Raw genomic sequence first — 20,244 nt, 5'->3', positions numbered from 1 at the left:
TCAGGCCATATCCTCAAACTTAAGAGTAGAACTAGATATGACAACCTCTCAGTATCTATATTACGAACCATAATGCTCAAAAGGAGAGAGAGAGACAGACATTCAGACAACAGAGGAAAAGTGCTTGCATAGATGCAGGCTGTGAGGGTGGGAGGGGGGCTGCAGTGGTCACAAGAGGGAAAATGGGGGCCTTGGTGGTGGTAAGTCTACACTGGTGGAAGTGTGAGTGTTGGGACATTGTATGGCTGAAACTGGATCATGAACAGCTTTATAATTGTGTGTCGGAGTGAAAGCACAGCAGTAGGGCGTTCACCTTTCACGTGGCTGACCTGTGTCCGATTCCTCTGCCCCTCTCGGAGTGCTGGCAAGCTACCCATGGTGTATTGGATATGCCAAAAACAGTAACAATAAGTCTCACAATAAGAGACGTTACTGGTGCCCGCTCGAGCAAATCGATGAGCAACAGGATGACAGTGACAGTGACAGTCTCCTGATTCAATTAAAATTTTTTTTTTAAAGAGCAGTGCTAGGAGGCTCTTGTTTTCAACAAGGGGCCCAGATGAAACTCCTGTTCAGGGAAGGGCAGTGGCAAGGGAAGATCACATATAACCTGAGTGTATCCTTGGAAGAGGGGACTCTTTATTCTCACCTTTCTAGGAAAATTCTGTAACCTCTTCACATTGAGTGATGCCCTTCAACAAAAGCAGATTACCCTCCACCCTAAATCTTTCTTGGTCAGGCCAGAATTCCAGGACACTTTCCCCAGTGGAAAACCTCCATCTCACATGGCTAAGAGGAGAGGCATGTGAATATGGTCTCTTCACTCCACCCCACCCCTCTTCCAAGATATCAGGGCCATCTAACTAACTGATTAGATGAATGTGGATAAATAGTGGGGTTTATCAAATGAGGGTAAATACCTCACACTGAACTATATAAGATTCCCACCATCCTAAGAAAAATCACAGTATCACTGTAAATAAAAACTGTCTCAAGGTTAACTATACATTTCTAGATTTGCTGCCCTGGCTGAATCCTCTCTCCTTTGGAAAGTCCCCTGGGATCTTTTCAGTTCCTACACACACCACAGCCAAGTACCTTCAGTACTGCTGACGCTGCTGAGAATAGACCTTGAATAATCCTACCAGAGTAACTCAGATTAGGATGCTTCAACTGTTTGTCTGTGTGGAGAAGTTGGAGGAGTTGAGTCCAGGTGGGCGTTGGAAGGAAGGTGCTGTAAGGTCCATGGAAATCTCTGGGATTTCCTTTCTTCTCTTTCTTTTCCATGTGCATCTGTGTCTGCACATGCACACACACACACACACACACACACACACACACACACACACACACCACTCCCCCAGACAGCTCACCTTAGTGTTTTTCTTTTAATTGAACCACCGTGAGATATAGTTACAAAGCTTTTATGATTGAGTTTCGATCATACAATAATCAAACACCCATCCCTCTAACAGTGTGCATTTTCCACCACTAATGTCCCCAGTATTCCTTCCACCACCCCAAGCCCAACCCAAGCCCTGCCTCTATGGCAGACAATTTCCTTCTTACTCTCTCTCTCTACTTCTGGGCATTGTAGTTTACAGATACTGAAAGACCATCATGTTTGGTCCTTTCACCACACATCTCCCATTCCAAGCGATCCCTCCAACCATCATTGACTTAGTGATCCCTTCTCTATCCCAGTTGCTTTCTCCCCCAGCTCATGGACAGTTTTCCAGGCTCTTATCTCTACTGTCCTTGGGTGTTAATCTCATATTATGTTATTTTATATTCCACAAACGAGTGCAATAATTCTATATCTGTCCCTCCCTTTCTGACTCATTTCACTTACTCTCCATGTCCATCCACTTATAGGCAAATTTCATGACTTCATCTTTCCTAATAGCTGCATAGTATTCCATTATGTAGGTGTACCAGTTTCTTTAACCAGTCATCTGTTCTTGGGCACTTGGGTTGTTTCCAGATTTGGGCTATTGTGAACAGTGCTGCAGTGAACGTACAGGTGCAGATGTCATTTCTACTGTTATTCTTTTGCATCCCCAGGATATATTCCCAGAAGTGGTATTGCTGAATCATATGGAAACTCAGTTTCTAGTTTTTTGAGGAATGTGCATATTATTTTCCAGAAAGGCTGAACCAGTCGGCATTCCTACCAGTGTTGGTTTATTTTTGTTTGCTTTTTTGCCTTTGGGTGGGGGGGTCACACCCGGAAATGCTCAGACATTATTCCTGGCTCTGCACTTAGGAATTACTCCTGGTGGTTCTCAGGAAACCATATGGGATGCTGAGGATTGAACCTGGCTGGCTGTGTTCAAGACAAATGCCCTACCCACTGTACTATCACTCACTTTAGCTGAACCCAGGTTTCAACAGCAAGCAGAGAACTCTAATCACCCCCCTCTCTCCTTCATCTTTCTACTTCAAAGCCATATCTAGAGATTTACATTATAAGAGGCAATTCCTATGAATACTATTTATTGACAAAGACTATTGACTCTCATAGCCCCACATGACTGTGATGCACTCTCATCAAATGACTGCAAGTACTGACTGCTTCTTTTTTATCTTAGATCAGAACCATTCTGAGGTAAGGCAAATATCACTCTGAACACTGAAAGGGATTTTATAGTCATCAGACAATTATTAAATAAAAAATAAATCAGTATATTGTGATAGTTTAAAAATGAAGTTAATAATAAATCTAGTCCCTTTGTACATGTAGTCTCTAGATAGAGCATACATTCTGTTCTTGCCCTCATGAAGTTAACAGTTTAGTGTAGATTTCCACAAAAATTAATGAATAGCACACATAATTATCATCACAGCTAGAACTTTAAAGAGGTGAAATGACAGACAACAAGGAGAACTCAGTGAAGATATGGTGGGAGTGGCTTTTGGATGAGAACATACATACAGATGTAAGTGTTGGAAAGAGAAACCTCTCAAAGGGAACAATATGCTCTGCAAGGGCCCTGTGGAAGGATAGGTCCCTGACTGAGTGAAGGGAAAAGTCATCTGGGGTAGAAGGCATAAATTTGGACAAGAGAGCCTGAGCAGATTATGCCTGGCAGGTTAGATTTTTGGGTTTTATTCTGAGAGTGGTGAGAGTCTATTGAAAGAGTTTAAACTGAGAAGTTAAATAACTGAATTTATGGTTAAGAAAGTTTACTTCAAGCTGTTTTGTGGAAAATAGACTAGAGATGGACAAAAAGTCTTATTCAGATTTACCATGGGTAGGGTATGCGAGTAGGTGGAGTTGTTCTGCTACAAATATCTGTTCATCTTCTATCCATGGAAACGGTCTTAGCTTAGAATGAATGTTACCACACAACCCCTTTTCTTCTCCCCCATTTCCACCATCACCACGACACCCACCCACCCACACACACACACACACACACACACACACACATACACACACACACACTCTTCAGATTTCCCTCCTCTCTTCTCCTTGATTGCCCCCAGTTTCTTCTTGTTTAAAGTCTTTCAACCATTTTCAGTCCCAGTAAGTCTTAACTCCAGTTTGTTTGTTTGTTTGTTTGTTTGTTTGTTGCTTTTTGGCAATGCTAAAAAGCACACCTGGTGTGGTCAGGGGTTACTCCTTGCTCTGCACTCAGGAGTCACCCCTGGCGGTGCTCAGGGGACCATATGGGATGCTGGGAATCAAATCCAGGTCAGCCGCGTTCAAGGCAAACGCCCTACCCGCTGTGCTATTGCTCCAGCCCCCAACTCCAGTATTTTAAGATGATGTGTGACTAATGTTACAATCAAACCCTAATAGTGCAATAAAATAAAGGCATCAAAAAACTCCTTTAAAAATTCCATTACTGAAAACTCATTTTTTTACATACCATATAGATGGTATATGGTACCATTTAGATGCCTCTAGTTTCTTGGGACCAGTTGACATTTGTGGATAAGTTTCTCATTTACTCATCTACTTGTTTAACTCAACATGCACAAAAACCAGGGTTTGGACTCAGAGTTCTGATTAAATTCCTAAGTCCTAACTGTCACTTCTGTGATATTAGGCAACCTTGTAGAGTCTTCAAATTATAGTGACATGATAAGAAAAGTAACTGCTTTTTTGGGTTTTAGGATTAAACAAAAAAGTGTGTGCTAACTCTCTATGTCATTCAACACACAGGAAGTAATATATATTTAAATATTAGGCAGGTATCACTTAGATCTTTCAGGTCCAAATGTTTGAATTATGCATTTTTTCTGTTTGCAGTTTACCCTCCCTGCCTTCATGAATTCAATTCCCTTTCAATCCTTCCTTTTTTCACATACCTCACTTAATCTCTCACCACTTTGTCCTTCACTGTTTTGCTGCCATCTTTTGCTTTCACTTCACCCTATCCAAGCCTCTACCTACCCTCAACCAGGACCCCGAGACAGAGGAGAACTCATCACAGCTCTTTTCCTTATCCACCCTACTGACCTCCTTCAACCTGTCCCCTTCCTTAGGACTGTGAGTATATGTGTCACAATTCAAGCAATAAAGGTGGAGAGGAAGATCCCAAACAGAGATGGCAGGTGAGTACCATCTGATTTATGAAGCAGAGCACATATGATGACAGCATTTGGGGTTTCAGTCAGCTAAGTGAGCATCTCTATGGGAAATCCCTCAGCAGCAATCCCTGTTGCAGGATGATGCCTAAAGCTAGTGTGGGATCCACAAGAGTCAGACTGGAATGAGATGGTGCCTGGAGAATCAGACAACATAGAGAGCTCTGTATATTCATCCAAAGTATCCTAGAGTTGTCCCAGTTAAGCAGCATCTTTGGAATCCCAGTGTGTGATATTCAGCTGCAGAGTCTATGTTGATTTCCAAACTGTCTTCATGTTTTATATTTAGTGTAGTCTTCGTTGTACTTAATTGTACGCTTCAGGAATATAAAGTTATTGAATGACTTTTGTACATTGCTGCTTAAGGATTTTCTTGGCGGCGGTGGGGAGAACACAACTGGCAATGCTCAGGGGTAATTCCTGGCTCTGAGTTCAGGATCACGTCTTAGAGAGGTTTAGGTGACCATATGAGTGCCAGTAATCAAATTCTAGTTAGCTACATACAGAGCAAGAGCCCTACATGTTGTACTATCTCTTAGTTCACGAAATAATAGAATACTTTTTTTTAAAACCACTTCATACATTACTTATAATTAATTATAATGAAATGCACTCAAGTCAAGGTTATACTAATTTTGAGAAGTTGGAAGCTAATTAAAAATCTTATTATATAAATTTCAGGCTTTTTTTTTTGCTCCACATGTATAAAATGCCTGTCCGAGTTGAGTTGCAGTCAATAAGATGCCAGAGAATTTTACTCATGCTCATTGTTGTGATATTAAAAGTGTTTAAACCTGCTTACTACTAGTGACTTAAGTATACTAGTTCATTTCAAGACCATTATGTGAAAAGGAGTCAGAATAATAAGTAATATTATCATTATTTTGTTTTATTTTATTTCGGTGTTACTATAGATTGAACCAAGAGACTCACACATGCAAGGCATATGCTCTACCTCTGAGCCAAATCCTTAGTCATGGATATACTCATCATTGTGTGTCAGACACTCCTGTTAGAAAGTGAATCTGCGTTCACTCAGACCACTTCAGGGTATAGGTCCAACTCATATCACCATTTAAATCTGAGGAAATAGGAAGGTGACCAAACAGACAAAGGTGCCCTGTGAGAATCATAACTGTAATCCAATCTGATTCAGTCTCCAAGTTCTGCAACTTAGCTCCCATGCTGATTCCTCGTTCCTTTCCTTCAGAAATTACCATTGTCATCTAACAATGTTTGGGGAAATGTTTTCCACAAAGGACGTTGAAGGAAAAATATCCAACCTGATATAGAACTTTTTAATATGTCCCAGATCAGCATGGGCTAGAGCAATAGCACAGCAGGTAGGGCGTTTGCCTTGCACGTGGCCGACCTGGGTTAGATTCCTCCGCCGCCCCTCCCAGCAAGCTACCAAGAGTATCTTGCCTGCGCAGCAGAGCCTGGCAAGCTACCCGTGGTGTATTCGATATGCCAAAAACAGTAACAACAAGTCTCACAGTGGAGATGTTACTGGTCCCCGCTCAAGCAAATCGATAAGCAACGAGATGACAATGATGATGATGCCCAGATCAGCATAAACATCTACTTTCTGAAAAATGAATAAAAGTAGATGCTATTTCTTTCCTGTCAAAATTTGGATACATGGACCACTCTAGTCTCCCATCTCGTGTTATGCAGAGGATAAGCCTGTGACACTAGCCAGGACCCTGGTTCCTTCATGTGGGCACAAAGATGACAGTTTCACTGGCAGTCTGGATTCTGGGGCACAAAATGCACTAAGAACATGGGGAGTAAAGTTAGTCAGAAGGAAAGTGAGAGATTGCAAATGATCTCACTCACATGTGGGACTTAAAAATACACAGCAAAAAGAAATTCTTGAGGAAAAAATAATGGAAGGCATCACCTTCCTCAACCTCAAACTGAAGTGGTAATAATAAAAACAGCATGGTATTGGAACACAGACACATCCGCAGACCAATTGGATTAGGGTTGAATATCCTTACACACACCCTCAAATATATGATCATCTAAGTTTTTATAAGGGAGCAAGAAATATAAAGTGGAGCAAGGAAAGCCTCTCTAACAAATGGTGCTGGCAAAACTGGACAGCTACATGCAAAAAATTGGCCTCTACCTAACACCATGCACATCCATAAGGTACATTGAAGAAAAGGTTGGCAAAACCCTCCATGACATTGAAGCTAAAGGTATCTTTTTTTTTTAATTGAATCACCGTGAGAACAGTTACAAAGCTTTCAGGTTTAAGTCTCAGTTATACAATGATCAAACGCCCATCCTTTCACCAGTGCACATGTTCCACCACCAAGAACCCCAGTGTACCCCCCATCCTATCCCCCACCCTGCCTCTGTGGCAGATGATTTTCATTTTACTCTCTCTTTACTTTGATTACATTTAATTCTCGACAGAAAACCCACTATTATTATTTGGAATTTCCCCCAAACAATCAGACCTGCCGAAAAGGCATCATTAGATCATTTGTTTTCTATTGCTGATAACAAAGAGCATTATGATGCCACATGGCTGCAACAGCAGCCACACAGTTTTGTAACTCTGGGATTTTAGTAATTAAGTCCAGAGGTATTTCTGCCAGCAGTCACTGCATCCCGAGATTGGTCTGTGTGCCTCTGGGATCATGGCTGTTCAGGAGCAGAGGAGCCATTCATGGGCAGCCTCTTGGGGTCTCATTTGGGTGGTGAGCAGGGCCGGTTCTGCGCCCCCACCTCATGGTGAGACTTCCTACGTGCCCCATCACTGCAAACTCCTACCTCTCTGTCCAGTTGGTTCTGAAAGATGGCAGTTGCCATGCTTCCGCAAAGGGGAAAGGGCCAAGGCACAAAAACCCTTCCCCTCTCGGGGTAGCACAGGGTCACAGCTTAGTTCACAGTCCAGAGCATTTCTGCCAGCAGCCACTGCATTCCGAGATTGGTTTGTGTGTTTCTGCAATCATGGCCATTCAGGGGCGGAAGAGCCATTCCTAAGTGATTTTTTTGTATATTAGGAAAGGTTTGGAGAAATAGTCCTGGTCCCCACATACCGGAGACATGTTTGTAGAAGCTCATGGTTGCCGGGATTCATCTGGAGGAAGTGGGGAGACTGCACCTGTCCATCTGGGGCACCCCGGTGTTATCAGCTTAGTGTGGGTTTCAGAGTATTCTCTGGTGTGGTGCCTGCCAGCCAGTATTCTCTGGTGTGGTGCCTGCCAGCCAGGATTCTTCACTCGAAGCTAAAGGTATCTTCAAAGACAAAATACCACTGACCAAGCAAGTGGAAACAGAGATAAATAAATGGGACTATCTTTTTTTTAATTCTTTTATTAATTCACCATGTGGAAAGTTACAAAGCGTTCAGGTTAAAGTCTCAGTTATACAATGCTCAAACACCCATCCCTTCACCAGTGCACATATTCTACCAACAAGAATCACGATATAACTCCCCCTTCCCCCCACCTCCCCAGCCCCCCACCCCGCATGTGTAACTGGTAAATTTCACTTTACTTTCACTTTACTTTGATTACATTCAATATTTAAACAAAAAAAAATTCACTATTATTGATTTGGAGTTTCTCCCCCCTAAAGTCGATCTGCTGAAAAGAAAGCATTTGGTAATTTGTTTTCCATTGCTGAGAATGAAGAGATATGAAGTCAGGAGGCCGCACTAGCAGCAGCATAGTTTTGGATTTCTGTATTTTAGTATTTTAGTAACTAAGTCCAGAGAAATGTCTGCCAGGAATCGCAACATTGTAAGCTTGTACCTCTCAGCTACTTTATATTCCACATATGAGTGCGATCTTTCTATGTCTGACTCTTTCTTTCTGATTCATTTCACTCAGCATGATACTTTCCATGTTGATCCACTTATACGCAAATTTCATGACTTCATGTTTTCTGACAGCTACATAGTATTCCATTGTGTAGATGTACCAGAGTTTCTTTAGCCAGTCATCTGTTTTTGGGCACTCTGGTTTTTTCCAGATTGTAGCTATTGTAAACAGTGCTGCAATGAACATAGAAATGCAGATGTCATCTCTACTATACCTTTTTGCCTCTCTGGGATATATTCCCAGGAGTGGGATATTGCTGGGTCAAATGGGAGCTCAATTTCTAACTTTTTGAGAATCGTCCATATTGTTTTCCAAAAGGGCTGAACCAGTCGGCATTCCCACCAGCAGTGAAGGAGAGTCCCTTTCTCCCCACATCCACGCCAACACCAGTTGCTTTTGTTTTTTGGGATGTGGGCCAGTCTCTGTGGTGTGAGATGATATCTCATTGTTGTTTTGATCTGCATCTGCCTGATAATTAGTGATGTTGAACATTTTCTCATGTGCCTCTCAGCCATTCGGATTTCTTCTTTGGAAAAGTTTTTGTTCATTTCATCACCCCATTTTTTGATCGGGTTGGCAGTTTTCTTCTTGTGGAGTTCAACCAGTGCATTGTATACCCTTGTTATCAACCCTTTATCAAATTGGTACTGCATAAATATCCTTTCCCATTCTGGAGATTGTCTTTGTATTTTGGTTACTGTTTCTTTTGAGTTGCAGAAGCTTCTTAGTTTGAGATAGTCCCATTTATTTATCTTTGTTTTCACTTGCTTGGCCAGTGGCGTGTCAGCTTTGAAGATACCTTTGGCTTCAATGTCGTGGAGGGTTTTGCCGACCTTAACTTCAATGTACCTTAGGGATTCTGGTCTGATGTTGAGGTCTTTAATCCATTTTGATCTGATTTTTGTACATGGTGATAGATGGAGGTCTAAGCCCATTTTTTTTGCATGTAGCTGTCCAGTTTTGCCAGCACAATTTGTTAAACATGCTTTCCTTGCTCCACTTCACATTTCTTGCTCCCTTATCAAAGATTAGATGATCATATATTTGGGGGTGTATGTCAGAGTATTCAACCCTATTCCATTGGTCTGCAGCTCTGCCTTTGTTCCAATAAAAATGGGACTATCTTAAACTAAGAAACTTCGCACCTCAAAAGAAACAGTGACCAGCATACAAAGAGAATCTACAGAAAGGGAAAGGATATTCACCCAATATCCATCTGATAAGGGATTAAATATCAAGGATTTACAAGGCACTGATTGAACTCTCCAAGAAGAAAACATCCAATCTCATCAGAAAATGGGGCAATGAAATGAACAGAAACTTTTTCAAAGAAGAAATCCAAATGGCCAAAAGGCACATGAAAAAAAATGCTCTTTATCACTAATCATCAAGGAGATGCAGATCAAAGCAACAATAATATGTCATCCCACACCACAGAGACTGGCACACATCCAAAAGAATAAAAGCAACTGGTGTTGGCGTGGATGTGGGGAGAAGGGGACTCTCCTTCACTGCTGGTGAGAATGTCAACTGGTCTAGCCTTTTTGGTAAACAATATGAACATTTCTCAAAAAACTAGAAATTGAGCTCCCAATTTGACCCAGCAACACCACTTTTGATATATATACCAGAGATATAAAAAAATACAGTAGAAAAGACATCTGTACTTGTATGTGTATTGCAGCACTATTTACAATAGCCAGAATTTGGAAAAAACCCAAGTGCCTGAGAAGACATGACTGGTTAAAGACACTCTGGTACATCTACATAATGAAATACTATGCTGCTGTTAGAAAAGATGAAGTCATGAAATTTGCATATAAAGTGGATTGACATGGAGAGTATCATGCTATGTGAAATCGGTCAGAAAGAGAGGGACAGATATAGAAGGACTGCACTGTTTGTGGAATATAGAGTAACAGAATGGGAAACTAACACCCAAGGATAGTAGAAATGAGGATCAGGAGGATTCCTCTGTGACTTGGAAACCATCCTCACATGCTAGGGGAAAAGGCAGCTGAGATAGAGAAGGGACCACCAACTAAAGGATACTTGGAGAGCTCGCTCGGGATGGGAGATGCGTGCTGAAAGTAGACTATAGACCAAACATGATGGCCACTTAATACATGCATTGCAAACCACAATCCCCTAAAGGAGAAAAAGAGAGACAGAGAGAGAGACAGAGAGACAGAGACAGAGAGACAGAGACAGAGAGTAAAAGGGAATGTGCCTGCCCCAGAATCTGGGGGTGGTGGTGGTGGTATGGAGTGGGGGTGGTGGGAGTGATACTGGGAGCATGGGCACTGCACAAGGGATAGGTACTCGATCATTGTATGACTGAAATGTAAGCACGAAAGTTTGTAAGTATGTAACTGTACCTCACGGTGATACATTAATTTTTTTTGAGTCCATCTAGGCAAAATTAAATAAATAAATAAATAAATAAATAATAAGAAAGTTTAGGCCTAGGGTGAAAGAGACTCCTTTCAGAGAAGTTGCTGGGTATCATAGAGCTCCTGTTTATGTTTTCCTTTCTCCCCAAGTGAAATTGCAACCCAGAGGGTGATATATCTACAGACTGAAGTATAAAAATGGCTGTTGAATTTCATTATTTCAATCACTCTGTCAGCCAACATAAAGCCACAAATCAAAACAGCTTTCATGGATTTATTTGGGGGGCGGAGGAGAAACAGAAAAAATGTGTTTTTTTTTCACACATTAAATTCACCTCGTTGTATTGTTTTTCATTTACTGATGTGGTTGATCAACTCTGTTTATTCCCATAGAAAAAAACTAGTTGCGCACTAGTATGTACTAAAATAAAATGAACCATTTTGCTCTCACTAATTGCAAGTGTTTGGGTAATTTTATTTTTCTCTTAATAGAAATGAATGGATGCTTTGGTGTCAAGCCAACATAGCCTCAGGTAAATGGCTTGAAGGAAGAACAAGCTGCTGTTAGAACCCACTTGCTTTAAAATTAACTCTAATGGAACAAAGTATAAGGTACAATAAGCCATTCATTGAGGGAAAAGCCTGTCCTCAAGATGAGGACAGTAGAGCCAGTGATTACCCAGGTGAATTGCACTAAAGGAGTCATTCCAATAGCAGCTCCATCAGAGGGATGGAGATCTGAAAAGGCTTGGTGCTGCAAGGAATTAAACTAGCACATAGGCAGGAATGCAGATGGGCCTGGAATCACCTCCAATGTGTCTAGTCCTGACACTCCTGTGCAGCACCTTAATTCGTTATGTGCTGATATCTGAGGAACACCCCAGGGCCTGAACCTAAATTTCAGGGTGAAGAGAACCTGAAATCTATAATCAAAGACAGATAGCACTACAAGAGGAGGGTAGTCCTGCTCCCCACCTTCCTCCACATACCACCATCTCTGAGAATCTGAGATCAAGTTTCCCACGTGATTCCATAATGAAAGTATTACTAGTTAGGACTTTAACAGGGACTGTCGGGAAAAGGTCCAACCATCCAGGACTTATATATCACATTCTTTTGTTTGGGGCATTAGCTGCATGTTGCAAGGAAAGACATCATCAAAAGCTTTCCAAGTTTATTTTCCAGATAAAATAATAATCTATAATAAAAGTGCTTTGTAGCCTTTAAGTCTAATTTCTCCCCACTTGCTAGCACATAAGTGACTTAATAATGTTCATATAATGATAAGAGAAAGACCAAATGATCAACTATAGGGAAACTGGTTTCCTCTACTTCCAGGATCAATTAAACCTGTGAGGAGCACTGATCCACAATATTTTCATAGCATTATCTAAAATAGCAAAGTAAATGACTCGAATAAGATTTCCTCTAAATCATTTTTCAGCCTATTTCAGTATGGAAGTCTCAGCAAATATTTTTGGCATTTGCTGAGAAAAGTGAGCAGAAAGAAGTTAAACTGGAAGAAACATAACTATAACATAGATGGCTGAGTTTTTTAAGTTAAGAAACAATTGCTAAAGTAGAGCACATCATCTTCCTTAAAAATGTTTACAAGTCTATAAGAAAAATAGAATAAGCCAAAAAACCCAATACTGCCCCACATAAAAGAGGATCTTATTTGGCTTAGTAAACATGGCGTCTTTGAGACTTTAAGCCTCACTTTATATCTGTGCTAGTGCTGCTCTCAATCAGCTGTTCCATATAAATATCATAGTATTTCAAGCTTATTTGTGCTCTTCGCTTCAGTGACCCTGTGGACAATTTATCCAACACTGTTTACAAGACTAAATGAAATCCACAGTTCTGCCTGAATTCTTTTTTCCCCTTTAGATATTTTGCTACCTTCTGACTTGGGTTCTCTCCAACTTGTGGAAATAATATGCTTCACGGCATCTCACTCCACTTCCTTCTGATGGTGTCCTTCATTAAACCCAAAGGTTCCTCTCCTCTAAGGTTCCCCCAGGTTCTTCAATTTTTCCAAGAACAAACTGCCCTCTGTTTTTGGGAATTGTCTGCCTTGTCCTCAGAATCAACAACAACTGCTGTCTTGGTCTCCTGTATTAATTCAAACTTTCTTCACTCATGATACTAGAAAAGTCAACATCATGGAGAAAATTTTGCTCAAATCTACAAAAGATTCTCCAAAGGAGAATCTTTTAAAATAGGTTTTAAAATAGGTTGCATGAGAAAATATTGGAGGAGAAAATTGACTTATAAAATGCATATGCATGGTCCAATCATTCATGACAGAGCTTGCTATTTGATATAAATATTTGAAAGAAAATTTAGAAATAATCAAATTTCCTTTGGCAAGGAAATGGCAGTTTCTTATTCTTAGTATGACTTCTGTTCTAAAATATAACTAAACACATAGTAATGTTTCTCTCTAATCTTAGTGCCACTCTTTTTCTTCTTACATTAATCCCACATTCTACATCTCAAATTTAACACAAGAAAAGAAAAACCTTAATCAGGGCCAGAGTTCTAATACAGCAGGTAGGATGCTTGCTTTGCATCTGGCTAACGTGGGTCTGATCTCCAGAACCCCATATGGTCCTGAGTGATACTTGAACACAGAGCCAGGACCAAGCCCTGACCACTACCAAGGATGGCACCAAAACAACAACAACAACAAAAAGGAAAGAAAAAAAACTTAATCAAGATATTTCATTGAGTTTGAGGTTACATTTTTACAGGAGGTTACTTATCCTGTGTTTATTCACTTATTCACTCAAACAATACTCAGGAATTCCCAGGTGCCTACTGGCTATTCTTAGTCAACTAGGCTACCGATTCAGCTAAAGGCCCTATGGATGATATACTACTTGAGCCCTGCTGTTCCCTAGGTTCATGAACCACCCTGGCAGGTACTTGGGGGCCTCCACAGAGTTCTGTGGTCCTAAATTAAGCTGTAAGGGAGAGAGAAAATGGAAGGGTGACAAAACCTTGGGAACACTGAAACATGGCATGGGGAACAGAAACTGACAAGGTTGCTGAGAACTGGTGAGAAATTATGCTCTGTAGCACTGTTGTCCTGTTGCTCATCGATTTGCTCGAGCAGGCACCAGTAACATCTCCATTATGAGACTTGTTGATACTGTTTTTGGCATATGGAATACACCATGAGTAGCTTGCCAGGCTCTGCCGTGCGGGCGGGATACTCTCCATAGCTTGCTGGGCTCTCCGAGAGGGACTGAGGAATAGAACCCGGGTCAGCCATGTGCAAGGCAAACACCCTACTGCTGTGGAAAATTATTGTTCTGAAAGATCAACCCTTACTGGGCCACTTGGGCATGTCCCTGTCAATTGCTCAAAACAATGAAGGTTTCAGTTTTCATTCCTTCTCTTGTTATAGAGACTGTTAAGGAACCTTCTTCATTTTTCTACTTCCATGCACCGTTCCATCTGCTGCAGGCTGGTTTCTGGGTACTCACATACATACCAACTGATTGAGATCACTGAACTCTCAACAGTTACAAACAACCTTCTGTCATTAAATCCAGTGGAAACATCTGTTGTTTCCAAGTCTGAACTCCCTGTAGCATCTAACACACTGTTGAACATCCCCTCCTCGAAAATTTCTTATTACCTTTATATCCTGAACTCATCTGGCATTTCTCAACTTGCTGCTTTACAAACCCTTCCTCTTCATTGTTCTCTTGGTTCTTCTTTGAAATGCTTGTATACCTCAGATAGTGTCATTAATCTTCTTTTGATCCCACAAAATCACATCCACTCCCACATGGTCATGTCTGCCTTCATGGTAATGACTTTCAGGCAACCTCAGACCTAACACCTTCTGCTCCCAATTCAGCACATTGAAAACGAAATGCTTTATCTTCTTGCCCTTTGTTCACCTCTGTGTTTCCTCTGCACTCCCTCGTTTGATCAAGCAAACTCTTACTGTCTCATTTATATTCAGGCACACAATTCTGACCAATAGCTCTCCAAAGATCTCTTAGATTCATCCATTTCTACTTGGTACCATTGCTCTATTTCTCAGCCCCTGAGCTCCAATCCCTAATTAGTTCTTCTAACTTCGATTCTCTCTCCTATCCAAGCCACTTTTCAGTGTGACATTAAATTAATCTTTTGAAAATGCAAGGCTGGGACTGAAATGATAGTACAGTGGCAGGGCATTTGCCCAAGTTAGATCTCCAGCATCTCATATAATCCCCCTCCAGCACTGTCAGGAGTAATTCCTCAGTGCAGAGCTTGGAGTAAGACGTATAGCACAGTCAGGTACCGACCTCACCCGCCCCCTCCTCCAAAAAAGAAAAATGCAAGAATGCAAGTTGTGTACATCATTTGACATTTTTTGGTGGCTTCCCAATGAACTCAGAATAAAGGTAAAATTACCCTGGTGACTTGGAGCCCTCAGTTCTTCATCTCTTATCAGTTTTTCTCAACTTCTCTGCCCTCCCACTCAGTCCTGCCCATTTTTCTCCATCACTAAAGAAGGATACTCTCTTTCCACAAGTAAGGCCCAGGTATGTGGGTTTCAGGACTGAATCTCCATGCCGCATGGCAGCAGTGGTTTTGGGCTGTTCCTCCCGGGCTCCTCACCCACTCATCAGCCTGGTTGTCACCTCCACAATGTGCCTCTGAGCGCCATCTTAACATAACAACAGGCCTGGTCCAGAGACGCCAAACTGAATCCCAAAATGGATTAGTGCTCTACAGAAATGTCTCTGGAGACCAACCATTTACAATCTAGGACTCCAGAAATACGTGTCCATGGCACCCAAGATATTAAAAACGAGCAATGGACAATAAATGACTTTGCATCTTCCCCTGGCAGGCAGGCTTGAATGGTGGTGGAAAAATTCAAGCAAAACATAATGCCCAAAAGTAAAGAGAGAGTATTGAGGAAGTTGCCTGCCATGGAGGCTGTGTGAGGACTGGGATGGTGGGGGGTGGGGAGAATTCTGGGGACACTGGTGTTGAAAAGTGTGCACTGGTGGAGGGATGGGTGTTCGATCATTGTATGACTGAATCTTGAACATGAAAGCTTTGTAACTGTATCTCACGGTGATTAAAAAAAATAGTAATGTAGAGTTCATGCCCAATTCAATCAGCTTAATCAATGGCTGAATAAATAGCAGTACTCCTACATTAAAAAAGAAAAAAGAAGGATGCTCTCCTACTCTCTTTCTCTCTTCCTCTCTCTCCCTCTCTCTCTCCTCATTTCCTCTCTCTCCCAAACTACACACACACACACAAACACAAACACACACACACACACACACACACACACACACACACACACACACACCCCTTTCTTTCCTTTTCTCTCCAAACCCCTCAATGTTTTCTTCATATACGCATGCTGCTTCTTTGGGAAGATCCTACTCAACAACAGCGCCTCTCCCCAGTTCTAATGCCTGGTTAAACCATGTGTCCTCTCAAATTTTCACTTACATGTGAGCCCTGGGTTTAAGCTTCACATGAGCTTGTTGGAAGTATACACAACATTCATCCCGCACTGAGCCATCTATCTGCCCTTACAATCAATTCTCTGAGCCCCTGTGTGCAAACTCTAAGTTATCCTCACCTCCCAGAGCCCTGAATGTCAAGTACCCTCTCTTAAGAGTTCACAAATGAATAAGAGTGATCTAAAACAAATTAGGTCTAAATTTTCCTTGTGCACATTAGTATTTCTATACAGAATCCACTTGGAGGAATGATCGAGATAAAATTCACTTTTAGATGTTTGTTTATAAGCTACACAACACAGCATAGGACAAGGATAAATGGGAGCCAAGTGGAGTGAGGAGGGCGGGGGAGTCTCTGTTTAAAAGGCTCTTCCGATGCATTTTAGCTCCATAGGACTAAGAGCAGCCTCTTTCAGTATTTGTTCTTCCCAGGGCTTGGAGCCTGTTTCCCTGGGCTTCTTTTGAGCTGAGAAGTATTCTGCACTCCTCTCAGTGCTGTGGTTGCAGACTCTGTGTGCCCCCAGCTGGCACTAATTCTCCTTTGGATCCTTTCCCCTTTGTCCAGGGAGCTCCGTGACTCAGCAGCTTGTAACCTGCCTTCTAAAACAAGTGAACCTTTTTTCACTCAGAGCATACTAGGTACAACCACTAGGTACAACAGTTAGGAAAATATAGCAGAGATTTCTAAGTAATCATAAAATCTCTACTTCTGTGATCAGAGCCATAGGTCAACCAGAAGGGCATTGGCCTTATATGTGACTGACCCAGTTCGATCGAACTATAAGATCCCATATAGTTCCCCCTTCTCTGCCCCCTGCCACCACCCAGAACCACCAGGAATAATTCCTGAGTGCAAAGCCAGGAATAACCCCTGAGCATTGCTGAGTGTGGCCCATAAAGTAAAAAAAAAAGGTGGGGGGGGGGGGAGAAAATCTCTTCTTCTAAGCTGCAGGTATCTAGAATCTTTTTTTCTTTTTTGAAGACAGATCATAATTCAACCATGTTTGGCCACATCAAGGTCAAGAAATCTTGATTTTAAACTGAAGGCAATTTATGTGTGCATGGTTTATGTGTATGTGTGCATGAATGAATATAGGCATGCATAAATGTGTGTATGTGATTACTGATATGTTTTAAGTTCTGAGAGGATTTTAGGCAAATAAATACTGGATTTGTCTTTAGAAAGATCAGGCTCATGGCCAAGACAGACGAGAGGAGACTCAGTGGGAAAAGAATCCTATAATAGATTAGGGAAACCAATTTAGAGGTCATTAGATTCAAATAAGAAATAAGAAAATGCCAGAAAAGTCAGGGACAGTGCTAACAGAGAGGTAGTAGGAGATAAATTCATGAACTATTTAGATGATTTCTCTGTGACTCAGACTCTAAGCCTTCCAATCCTATTTCCATAACTATTCCCTTAGTTGCCTGTGGCTAGAAGTCAAAACAAATTCTTGTACTTCAAAACCCCAGTACAGATGAATCTGTCTACACAGCTTTAATGTAACTCAAGCAGCTGCTCAGGAGTCAACTGCCTCCTGCCGGGTATGGTGAATCATCCATTACTATTGGGGGCACTGAACTTGGGGCTACAAAATGAGTCATCCAAATTACTCCCCCTCTAGAAGTTGAGTTATAGAGCATGACAGACAAACTAATAAACTCCACAAAGTACATAACAGCAAGGTGTAAGAGAAAGAATTAACAGAAAATATGTACTTAGTAATATTTGTGACTTTTAGGAGTCAAAAATTTGCTGTTGGAAAATGAAGAGGAGATGTGAAGCTCTGATTGGAAAGATGCTAAACTCTCATCGGAGAGATGCTGGACTCTGCTCAGGGGAGCGAGAATCTGCTGCTTCCCAGAGATGCGAACCAGAGGATTAGGTCTTGACATATGATGCTGCCATTGTCATTGTGCTCGGACAGTTTTCAATGAAGACAAACTGGGAACGGCAACAGAGACGAGCAGAGTCAGCTGTGAATTTGTTTTTCTCTTTTGAAATCTAACTTATGTCCACAGCTATACTCTATTACCTAAATTTGGCCTTCTGATGAGGCAGGAAGGAAATGATTTCATTCTGAAGGCCGAGGCATAAATAATCACAGAAAACCAAAAATATGAATGCTGTTTATTTATGGTTCTTCTGTTAATATGTAATTAACATTTCAATTTAAAACCCAGGAGGGAGCAAATTCTAATATTTGAAATGGTTGAAGAAGAGATTGAGGAGAATCTAGGAAAAGGCCTGAATTTTCTATAGTTTCTAAGGAACAGGACTTCTAGAGTTAAACCAAGAGTTCCCAATTTCAATTCTTTCTGTTTAAACCATACAGAATAAATAAGTAAAAAAAATGTTAAAATCAAGTAAGTAGCCCTAGAACAGGCTGATTTGAGGTCATGGAAAGGGTTTCAAGCAATGTAAGCATGAATTATACTAGATTAGGAGATAATATGAAAGAGTTGGGAGGTTGTAAATTTAAAGTTTCCATCCCCATAAGCTACCTTATCAAAGACTCAAACTTTTCACATTTAAAATAGGACACAGTTTCAAATCATATTCCTTTGATAATTAGTGGAGGCTGACCAGAGGCTGTTGGATATCAACCCTAAGTGTTTTAGGCTTCACTGGTGAATTACCCCTTTCCTCCTCCCAGAGAAGCCTACCATGCCCTTGCTAACATCCCTAATTTGGTTAAAGTCTATCTTTAACCTTTCCTTTGTGTTGGATATTAACCCTAAGTGCTTTAGGCTTCATAAGTTCATTGGCCCCTTTCTTCCTCCAAGAGAAGTTTTTTTTTTCTTTTTTTTTTTTCTTTTTTTTTTTAATTTTTTATTGTGGAAAGTTACAAAGTTACAAAGTTTTCAGGTTTAAATCTCAGTTATACAATGCTCGAATACCCATCCCTTCACCAGTGCTCATATTCCACCACCAAGAATCCCAGTATAGCTCCACCCCGCCCCCTCACACCCCAAACACCCCCACGCCCCTAGCCCCCCCACCCTAAGCCCCCCCCGCCTGTGTAACTAATAAATTTCACTTTACTTTCACTTTGATTGCATACAATATTTCAACAAAACTCACTGTTATTGTTTGGAGAGTCTCTCCCCTAAAGTCAGACCTGCTGAAAAGGAAGCATTAGGTAATTTGTTTTCCATTGCTGAGGATGAAGAAGTGTGAGGTCGAGTGACCACACTTAGCGGCCTCTCAGTTTTGGGTTTCTGTAATTTAGTATTTTAGTAACTAAGTCCAGAGAGATATCTGCCAGAAGTTGCATCGTTGCCAACTTGTACTTCTCAGTTACATTATATTCCACATATGAGTGCAATCTTTCTATGTCTGTCTCTTTCTTTCTGACTCATTTCACTCAACATGATACTTTCCATGTTGATCCACTTGTATGCAAATTTCATGACTTCATGTTTCCTGACAGCTACATAGTATTCCATTGTGTAAATATACCAGAGTTTCTTTAGCCAATCATCTGTTTTCGGGCACTCTGGTTTTTTCCATATTGTGGCTATTGTGAACAGAGCGGCAATGAACATGGAAATGCAGATGTCATCTCTACTATACCTTTTTGCCTCTCCGGGATATATTCCCAGGAGTGGTATTGCTGGGTCAAATGGGAGCTCAATTTCTAACTTTTTGAGAATCGTCCATATTGTTTTCCAAAAGGGCTGAACCAGTCGGCATTCCCACCAGCAGTGAAGGAGAGTCCCTTTCTCCCCACATCCACGCCAACACCGGTTGCTTTTGTTTTTGGGGATGTGGGCCAGTCTCTGTGGTGTGAGATGATATCTCATTGTTGTTTTAATCTGCATTTCCCTGATGATTAGTGATGTTGAACATTTTCTCATGTGCCTCTTAGCCATTCGGATTTCTTCTTTGGAAAAGTTTCTGTTCATTTCATCAGC

Source organism: Sorex araneus, chromosome 1 (genome assembly GCF_027595985.1).
Source record: "Sorex araneus isolate mSorAra2 chromosome 1, mSorAra2.pri, whole genome shotgun sequence".
Classification (NCBI taxonomy): Eukaryota; Metazoa; Chordata; class Mammalia; order Eulipotyphla; family Soricidae; genus Sorex; species Sorex araneus.
The sequence above is the reverse complement of the archived record's forward strand: the minus strand, read 5'-3'. Positions refer to the sequence as shown.